We start from the raw sequence: 8,719 nt of genomic DNA, 5'->3' as shown, positions 1-8,719 counted from the left end.
GCCGGCTCGCACAGGTAAGCCCCCGCAGCTGGCATGCTATAACGTCTGTCGGGACTCCAGAACTGAACACGGCCGGGCCACACGGTGGCCGGGCGTCCGGCCACCCCACACGCCGAGGAGCACACGGACGGGCCTGGCGCCCGCGCGGCGGGCGTACAAATGCCCAGGCGTGCTTGTTCCATACGTGTGCCCGTTCAGGCATGCTAGGAGCTCGCTGGCCGGGCACGGGGCGCCTCGTTGGCGCGTGGGTGGGCATGCGGACATGTTTGCCGGGTCCGCAATTCGTTAGGATTTGGGCTACCCCCACTTCAAGGTAGCTCGCTTGCGGTCATTTGGGCCCACCTATATGATAATAGGCAAATAAAGGAACCGACGCCAGGCAAGTGGCGACTTTCGGCCACACCCTCAGCGACTTGCGACTGGGCCAGCCGCGCGAGAATTGCAGAAACAACTCCTGAAGCATGACCGAATACAGCTCGCTCGGTGCGTCGTATGCCCCAGTCGTATATGTGTTTATTTGATTTCTCGCCGCGTTCACCAGCACCACCACAAATGTGTGCCAGGTCGGACCGTGCCACGGTACCCTGGCCGTGCCCTGCGCGCACTCCCTGGGCCCGCCACGCCCCGTTGCTGCATCCCACTTCTACCCCCAGCCCTCCAGGCGCCTCTGGGTACATGCATAGCAGTCTTCGGCATCACACCTGGGCAAATCAGCCCGCATACGGACCCCCTCTAGGCGGTGCCCAGCCCAGGGGTGCGTGCAAGGCTACACACTGTGCCCAAAGCTGGCAGAGGCTGCCGTGGCTCCTTTCAAAGGCCGGCATGGCGTGGATGCCCGACATAGCGCCTGTGCAATGCGGTGCAGGCGGCTCGGGGCAGCCCTGAGCCGCCGACACGCACCAATGCGCTCAGCGCACCGCCCACCGCCGCCGTCGGTGCCCACGCAGCGCATCGCCAGTCACGGCCCGGGCGTGGGAGGTGGCTGGAGGGGTGCTGCCCCGCTTCCGATCATAGCCAGAGATGGGCAGGCCACGTGGGGGTGCGCCAGCGGGCGGGGCGGATAAGGCGTGTGCGGAGGCATGCAGGCTTCGTGTGGGGGCCCTGAGGCCGTACGTGTGGCTTCGGCGGTGGGGAATGGGCCGCTTGCATGCCTTGGAGACTGGGCGCTGACGCGCTGTACCTGCCCGGCTCGCACAGGTAAGCCCCGGCAGCTGGCATGCTATAACGTCTGTCGGGACTCCAGAACTGAACACGGCCGGGCCACACGGTGGCCGGGCGTCCGGCCACCCCACACGCCGAGGAGCACACGGACGGGCCTGGCGCCCGCGCGGCGGGCGTACAAATGCCCAGGCGTGCTTGTTCCATACGTGTGCCCGTTCAGGCATGCTAGGAGCTCGCTGGCCGGGCACGGGGCGCCTCGTTGGCGCGTGGGTGGGCATGCGGACATGTTTGCCGGGTCCGCAATTCGTTAGGATTCGGGCTACCCCCACTTCAAGGTAGCTCGCTTGCGGTCATTTGGGCCCACCTATATGATAATAGGCAAATAAAGGAACCGACGCCAGGAAAGTGGCGACTTCCAGCCAGACCCTCAGGGACTTGCGACAGGGCCGGCCGCGCGAGAATTGCAGAAACAACTCCTGAAGCATGACCGAATACAGCTCGCTCGGTGCGTCGTATGCCCCAGTCGTATATGTGTTTATTTGATTTCTCGCCGCGTTCACCAGCACCACCACAAATGTGTGCCAGGTCGGACCGTGCCACGGTACCCTGGCCGTGCCCTGCGCGCACTCCCTGGGCCCGCCACGCCCCGTTGCTGCATCCCACTTCTACCCCCAGCCCTCCAGGCGCCTCTGGGTACATGCATAGCAGTCGTCGGCATCACACCTGGGCAAATCAGCCCGCATACGGACCTCCACTAGGCGGCGCCCAGCCCAGGGGTGCGTGCAAGGCTACACACTGTGCCCAAAGCTGGCAGAGGCTGCCGTGGCTCCTTTCAAAGGCCGGCATGGCGTGGATGCCCGACATAGCGCCTGTGCAATGCGGTGCAGGCGGCTCGGGGCAGCCCTGAGCCGCCGACACGCACCAATGCGCTCAGCGCACCGCCCACCGCCGCCGTCGGTGCCCACGCAGCGCATCGCCAGTCATGGCCCGGGCGTGGGAGGTGGCTGGAGGGGTGCTGCCCCGCTTCCGATCATAGCCAGAGATGGGCAGGCCACGTGGGGGTGCGCCAGGGGGCGGGGCGGATAAGGCGTGTGCGGAGGCATGCAGGCTTCGGGTGGGGGGCCCTGGGGCTCCTTGTGGCTCCGGCGGTGGGGAATGGGCCGCTTGCATGCCTTGGAGCCTGGGCGCTGACGCGCTGTACCTGCCCGGCTCGCACAGGTAAGCCCCCGCAGCTGGCATGCTATAACGTCTGTCGGGACTCCAGAACTGAACACGGCCGGGCCACACGGTGGCCGGGCGTCCGGCCACCCCACACGCCGAGGAGCACACGGACGGGCCTGGCGCCCGCGCGGCGGGCGTACAAATGCCCAGGCGTGCTTGTTCCATACGTGTGCCCGTTCAGGCATGCTAGGAGCTCGCTGGCCGGGCACGGGGCGCCTCGTTGGCGCGTGGGTGGGCATGCGGACATGTTTGCCGGGTCCGCAATTCGTTAGGATTCGGGCTACCCCCACTTCAAGGTAGCTCGCTTGCGGTCAATTGGGCCCACCTATATGATAATAGGCAAATAAAGGAACCGACGCCAGGCAAGTGGCGACTTTCGGCCAGACCCTCAGCGACTTGCGACAGGGCCGGCCGCGCGAGAATTGCAGAAACAACTCCTGAAGCATGACCGAATATAGCTCGCTCGGTGCGTCGTATGCCCCAGTCGTATATGTGTTTATTTGATTTCTCGCCGCGTTCACCAGCACCACCACAAATGTGTGCCAGGTCGGCGGACCGTGCCACGGTACCCTGGCCGTGCCCTGCGCGCACTCCCTGGGCCCGCCACGCCCCGTTGCTGCATCCCACTTCTACCCCCAGCCCTCCAGGCGCCTCTGGGTACATGCATAGCAGTCGTCGGCATCACACCTGGGCAAATCAGCCCGCATACGGACCCCCTCTAGGCGGCGCCCAGCCCAGGGGTGCGTGCAAGGCTACACACTGTGCCCAAAGCTGGCAGAGGCTGCCGTGGCTCCTTTCAAAGGCCGGCATGGCGTGGATGCCCGACATAGCGCCTGTGCAATGCGGTGCAGGCGGCTCGGGGCAGCCCTGAGCCGCCGACACGCACCAATGCGCTCAGCGCACCGCCCACCGCCGCCGTCGGTGCCCACGCAGCGCATCGCCAGTCACGGCCCGGGCGTGGGAGGTGGCTGGAGGGGTGCTGCCCCGCTTCCGATCATAGCCAGAGATGGGCAGGCCACGTGGGGGTGCGCCAGCGGGCGGGGCGGATAAGGCGTGTGCGGAGGCATGCAGGCTTCGTGTGGGGGCCCTGAGGCCGTGTGGCTTCGGCGGTGGGGAATGGGCCGCTTGCATGCCTTGGAGACTGGGCGCTGACGCGCTGTACCTGCCCGGCTCGCACAGGTAAGCCCCGGCAGCTGGCATGCTATAACGTCTGTCGGGACTCCAGAACTGAACACGGCCGGGCCACACGGTGGCCGGGCGTCCGGCCACCCCACACGCCGAGGAGCACACGGACGGGCCTGGCGCCCGCGCGGCGGGCGTACAAATGCCCAGGCGTGCTTGTTCCATACGTGTGCCCGTTCAGGCATGCTAGGAGCTCGCTGGCCGGGCACGGGGCGCCTCGTTGGCGCGTGGGTGGGCATGCGGACATGTTTGCCGGGTCCGCAATTCGTTAGGATTTGGGCTACCCCCACTTCAAGGTAGCTCGCTTGCGGTCATTTGGGCCCACCTATATGATAATAGGCAAATAAAGGAACCGACGCCAGGAAAGTGGCGACTTTCGGCCAGACCCTCAGCGACTTGCGACAGGGCCGGCCGCGCGAGAATTGCAGAAACAACTCCTGAAGCATGACCGAATATAGCTCGCTCGGTGCGTCGTATGCCCCAGTCGTATATGTGTTTATTTGATTTCTCGCCGCGTTCACCAGCACCACCACAAATGTGTGCCAGGTCGGACCGTGCCACGGTACCCTGGCCGTGCCCTGCGCGCACTCCCTGGGCCCGCCACGCCCCGTTGCTGCATCCCACTTCTACCCCCAGCCCTCCAGGCGCCTCTGGGTACATGCATAGCAGTCGTCGGCATCACACCTGGGCAAATCAGCCCGCATACGGACCCCCTCTAGGCGGCGCCCAGCCCAGGGGTGCGTGCAAGGCTACACACTGTGCCCAAAGCTGGCAGAGGCTGCCGTGGCTCCTTTCAAAGGCCGGCATGGCGTGGATGCCCGACATAGCGCCTGTGCAATGCGGTGCAGGCGGCTCGGGGCAGCCCTGAGCCGCCGACACGCACCAACGCGCTCAGCGCACCGCCCACCGCCGCCGTCGGTGCCCACGCAGCGCATCGCCAGTCATGGCCCGGGCGTGGGAGGTGGCTGGAGGGGTGCTGCCCCGCTTCCGATCATAGCCAGAGATGGGCAGGCCACGTGGGGGTGCGCCAGGGGGCGGGGCGGATAAGGCGTGTGCGGAGGCATGCAGGCTTCGTGTGGGGGGCCCTGAGACCGTACGTGTGGCTTCGGCGGTGGGGAATGGGCCGCTTGCATGCCTTGGAGACTGGGCGCTGACGCGCTGTACCTGCCCGGCTCGCACAGGTAAGCCCCGGCAGCTGGCATGCTATAACGTCTGTCGGGACTCCAGAACTGAACACGGCCGGGCCACACGGTGGCCGGGCGTCCGGCCACCCCACACGCCGAGGAGCACACGGACGGGCCTGGCGCCCGCGCGGCGGGCGTACAAATGCCCAGGCGTGCTTGTTCCATACGTGTGCCCGTTCAGGCATGCTAGGAGCTCGCTGGCCGGGCACGGGGCGCCTCGTTGGCGCGTGGGTGGGCATGCGGACATGTTTGCCGGGTCCGCAATTCGTTAGGATTCGGGCTACCCCCACTTCAACGTAGCTCGCTTGCGGTCATTTGGGCCCACCTATATGATAATAGGCAAATAAAGGAACCGACGCCAGGAAAGTGGCGACTTCCAGCCAGACCCTCAGGGACTTGCGACAGGGCCGGCCGCGCGAGAATTGCAGAAACAACTCCTGAAGCATGACCGAATACAGCTCGCTTGGTGCGTCGTATGCCCCAGTCGTATATGTGTTTATTTGATTTCTCGCCGCGTTCACCAGCACCACCACAAATGTGTGCCAGGTCGGACCGTGCCACGGTACCCTGGCCGTGCCCTGCGCGCACTCCCTGGGCCCGCCACGCCCCGTTGCTGCATCCCACTTCTACCCCCAGCCCTCCAGGCGCCTCGGGGTACATGCATAGCAGTCGTCGGCATCACACCTGGGCAAATCAGCCCGCATACGGACCTCCACTAGGCGGCGCCCAGCCCAGGGGTGCGTGCAAGGCTACACACTGTGCCCAAAGCTGGCAGAGGCTGCCGTGGCTCCTTTCAAAGGCCGGCATGGCGTGGATGCCCGACATAGCGCCTGTGCAATGCGGTGCAGGCGGCTCGGGGCAGCCCTGAGCCGCCGACACGCACCAACGCGCTCAGCGCACCGCCCACCGCCGCCGTCGGTGCCCACGCAGCGCATCGCCAGTCATGGCCCGGGCGTGGGAGGTGGCTGGAGGGGTGCTGCCCCGCTTCCGATCATAGCCAGAGATGGGCAGGCCACGTGGGGGTGCGCCAGGGGGCGGGGCGGATAAGGCGTGTGCGGAGGCATGCAGGCTTCGGGTGGGGGGCCCTGAGGCCGTGTGGCTTCGGCGGTGGGGAATGGGCCGCTTGCATGCCTTGGAGACTGGGCGCTGACGCGCTGTACCTGCCCGGCTCGCACAGGTAAGCCCCGGCAGCTGGCATGCTATAACGTCTGTCGGGACTCCAGAACTGAACACGGCCGGGCCACACGGTGGCCGGGCGTCCGGCCACCCCACACGCCGAGGAGCACTAGGAGCACACGGACGGGCCTGGCGCCCGCGCGGCGGGCGTACAAATGCCCAGGCGTGCTTGTTCCATACGTGTGCCCGTTCAGGCATGCTAGGAGCTCGCTGGCCGGGCACGGGGCGCCTCGTTGGCGCGTGGGTGGGCATGCGGACATGTTTGCCGGGTCCGCAATTCGTTAGGATTCGGGCTACCCCCACTTCAAGGTAGCTCGCTTGCGGTCATTTGGGCCCACCTATATGATAATAGGCAAATAAAGGAACCGACGCCAGGCAAGTGGCGACTTTCGGCCAGACCCTCAGCGACTTGCGACAGGGCCGGCCGCGCGAGAATTGCAGAAACAACTCCTGAAGCATGACCGAATATAGCTCGCTCGGTGCGTCGTATGCCCCAGTCGTATATGTGTTTATTTGATTTCTCGCCGCGTTCACCAGCACCACCACAAATGTGTGCCAGGTCGGACCGTGCCACGGTACCCTGGCCGTGCCCTGCGCGCACTCCCTGGGCCCGCCACGCCCCGTTGCTGCATCCCACTTCTACCCCCAGCCCTCCAGGCGCCTCTGGGTACATGCATAGCAGTCGTCGGCATCACACCTGGGCAAATCAGCCCGCATACGGACCTCCACTAGGCGGCGCCCAGCCCAGGGGTGCGTGCAAGGCTACACACTGTGCCCAAAGCTGGCAGAGGCTGCCGTGGCTCCTTTCAAAGGCCGGCATGGCGTGGATGCCCGACATAGCGCCTGTGCAATGCGGTGCAGGCGGCTCGGGGCAGCCCTGAGCCGCCGACACGCACCAATGCGCTCAGCGCACCGCCCACCGCCGCCGTCGGTGCCCACGCAGCGCATCGCCAGTCATGGCCCGGGCGTGGGAGGTGGCTGGAGGGGTGCTGCCCCGCTTCCGATCATAGCCAGAGATGGGCAGGCCACGTGGGGGTGCGCCAGGGGGCGGGGCGGATAAGGCGTGTGCGGAGGCATGCAGGCTTCGTGTGGGGGGCCCTGAGGCCGTACGTGTGGCTTCGGCGGTGGGGAATGGGCCGCTTGCATGCCTTGGAGACTGGGCGCTGACGCGCTGTACCTGCCCGGCTCGCACAGGTAAGCCCCGGCAGCTGGCATGCTATAACGGCTGTCGGGACTCCAGAACTGAACACGGCCGGACCACACGGTGGCCGGGCGTCCGGCCACCCCACACGCCGAGGAGCACTAGGAGCACACGGACGGGCCTGGCGCCCGCGCGGCGGGCGTACAAATGCCCAGGCGTGCTTGTTCCATACGTGTGCCCGTTCAGGCATGCTAGGAGCTCGCTGGCCGGGCACGGGGCGCCTCGTTGGCGCGTGGGTGGGCATGCGGACATGTTTGCCGGGTCCGCAATTCGTTAGGATTCGGGCTACCCCCACTTCAAGGTAGCTCGCTTGCGGTCATTTGGGCCCACCTATATGATAATAGGCAAATAAAGGAACCGACGCCAGGCAAGTGGCGACTTTCGGCCAGACCCTCAGCGACTTGCGACAGGGCCGGCCGCGCGAGAATTGCAGAAACAACTCCTGAAGCATGACCGAATATAGCTCGCTCGGTGCGTCGTATGCCCCAGTCGTATATGTGTTTATTTGATTTCTCGCCGCGTTCACCAGCACCACCACAAATGTGTGCCAGGTCGGACCGTGCCACGGTACCCTGGCCGTGCCCTGCGCGCACTCCCTGGGCCCGCCACGCCCCGTTGCTGCATCCCACTTCTACCCCCAGCCCTCCAGGCGCCTCTGGGTACATGCATAGCAGTCGTCGGCATCACACCTGGGCAAATCAGCCCGCATACGGACCTCCACTAGGCGGCGCCCAGCCCAGGGGTGCGTGCAAGGCTACACACTGTGCCCAAAGCTGGCAGAGGCTGCCGTGGCTCCTTTCAAAGGCCGGCATGGCGTGGATGCCCGACATAGCGCCTGTGCAATGCGGTGCAGGCGGCTCGGGGCAGCCCTGAGCCGCCGACACGCACCAATGCGCTCAGCGCACCGCCCACCGCCGCCGTCGGTGCCCACGCAGCGCATCGCCAGTCATGGCCCGGGCGTGGGAGGTGGCTGGAGGGGTGCTGCCCCGCTTCCGATCATAGCCAGAGATGGGCAGGCCACGTGGGGGTGCGCCAGAGGGCGGGGCGGATAAGGCGTGTGCGGAGGCATGCAGGCTTCGGGTGGGGGGCCCTGAGGCCGTGTGGCTTCGGCGGTGGGGAATGGGCCGCTTGCATGCCTTGGAGACTGGGCGCTGACGCGCTGTACCTGCCCGGCTCGCACAGGTAAGCCCCGGCAGCTGGCATGCTATAACGTCTGTCGGGACTCCAGAACTGAACACGGCCGGGCCACACGGTGGCCGGGCGTCCGGCCACCCCACACGCCGAGGAGCACTAGGAGCACACGGACGGGCCTGGCGCCCGCGCGGCGGGCGTACAAATGCCCAGGCGTGCTTGTTCCATACGTGTGCCCGTTCAGGCATGCTAGGAGCTCGCTGGCCGGGCACGGGGCGCCTCGTTGGCGCGTGGGTGGGCATGCGGACATGTTTGCCGGGTCCGCAATTCGTTAGGATTCGGGCTACCCCCACTTCAAGGTAGCTCGCTTGCGGTCATTTGGGCCCACCTATATGATAATAGGCAAATAAAGGAACCGACGCCAGGAAAGTGGCGACTTCCGGCCACACCCTCAGCGACTTGC

This window comes from Chlamydomonas reinhardtii, chromosome 9 (genome assembly GCF_000002595.2).
Source record: "Chlamydomonas reinhardtii strain CC-503 cw92 mt+ chromosome 9, whole genome shotgun sequence".
Lineage (NCBI taxonomy): Eukaryota > Viridiplantae > Chlorophyta > Chlorophyceae > Chlamydomonadales > Chlamydomonadaceae > Chlamydomonas > Chlamydomonas reinhardtii.
Note: the sequence above shows the minus strand (reverse complement) of the source record.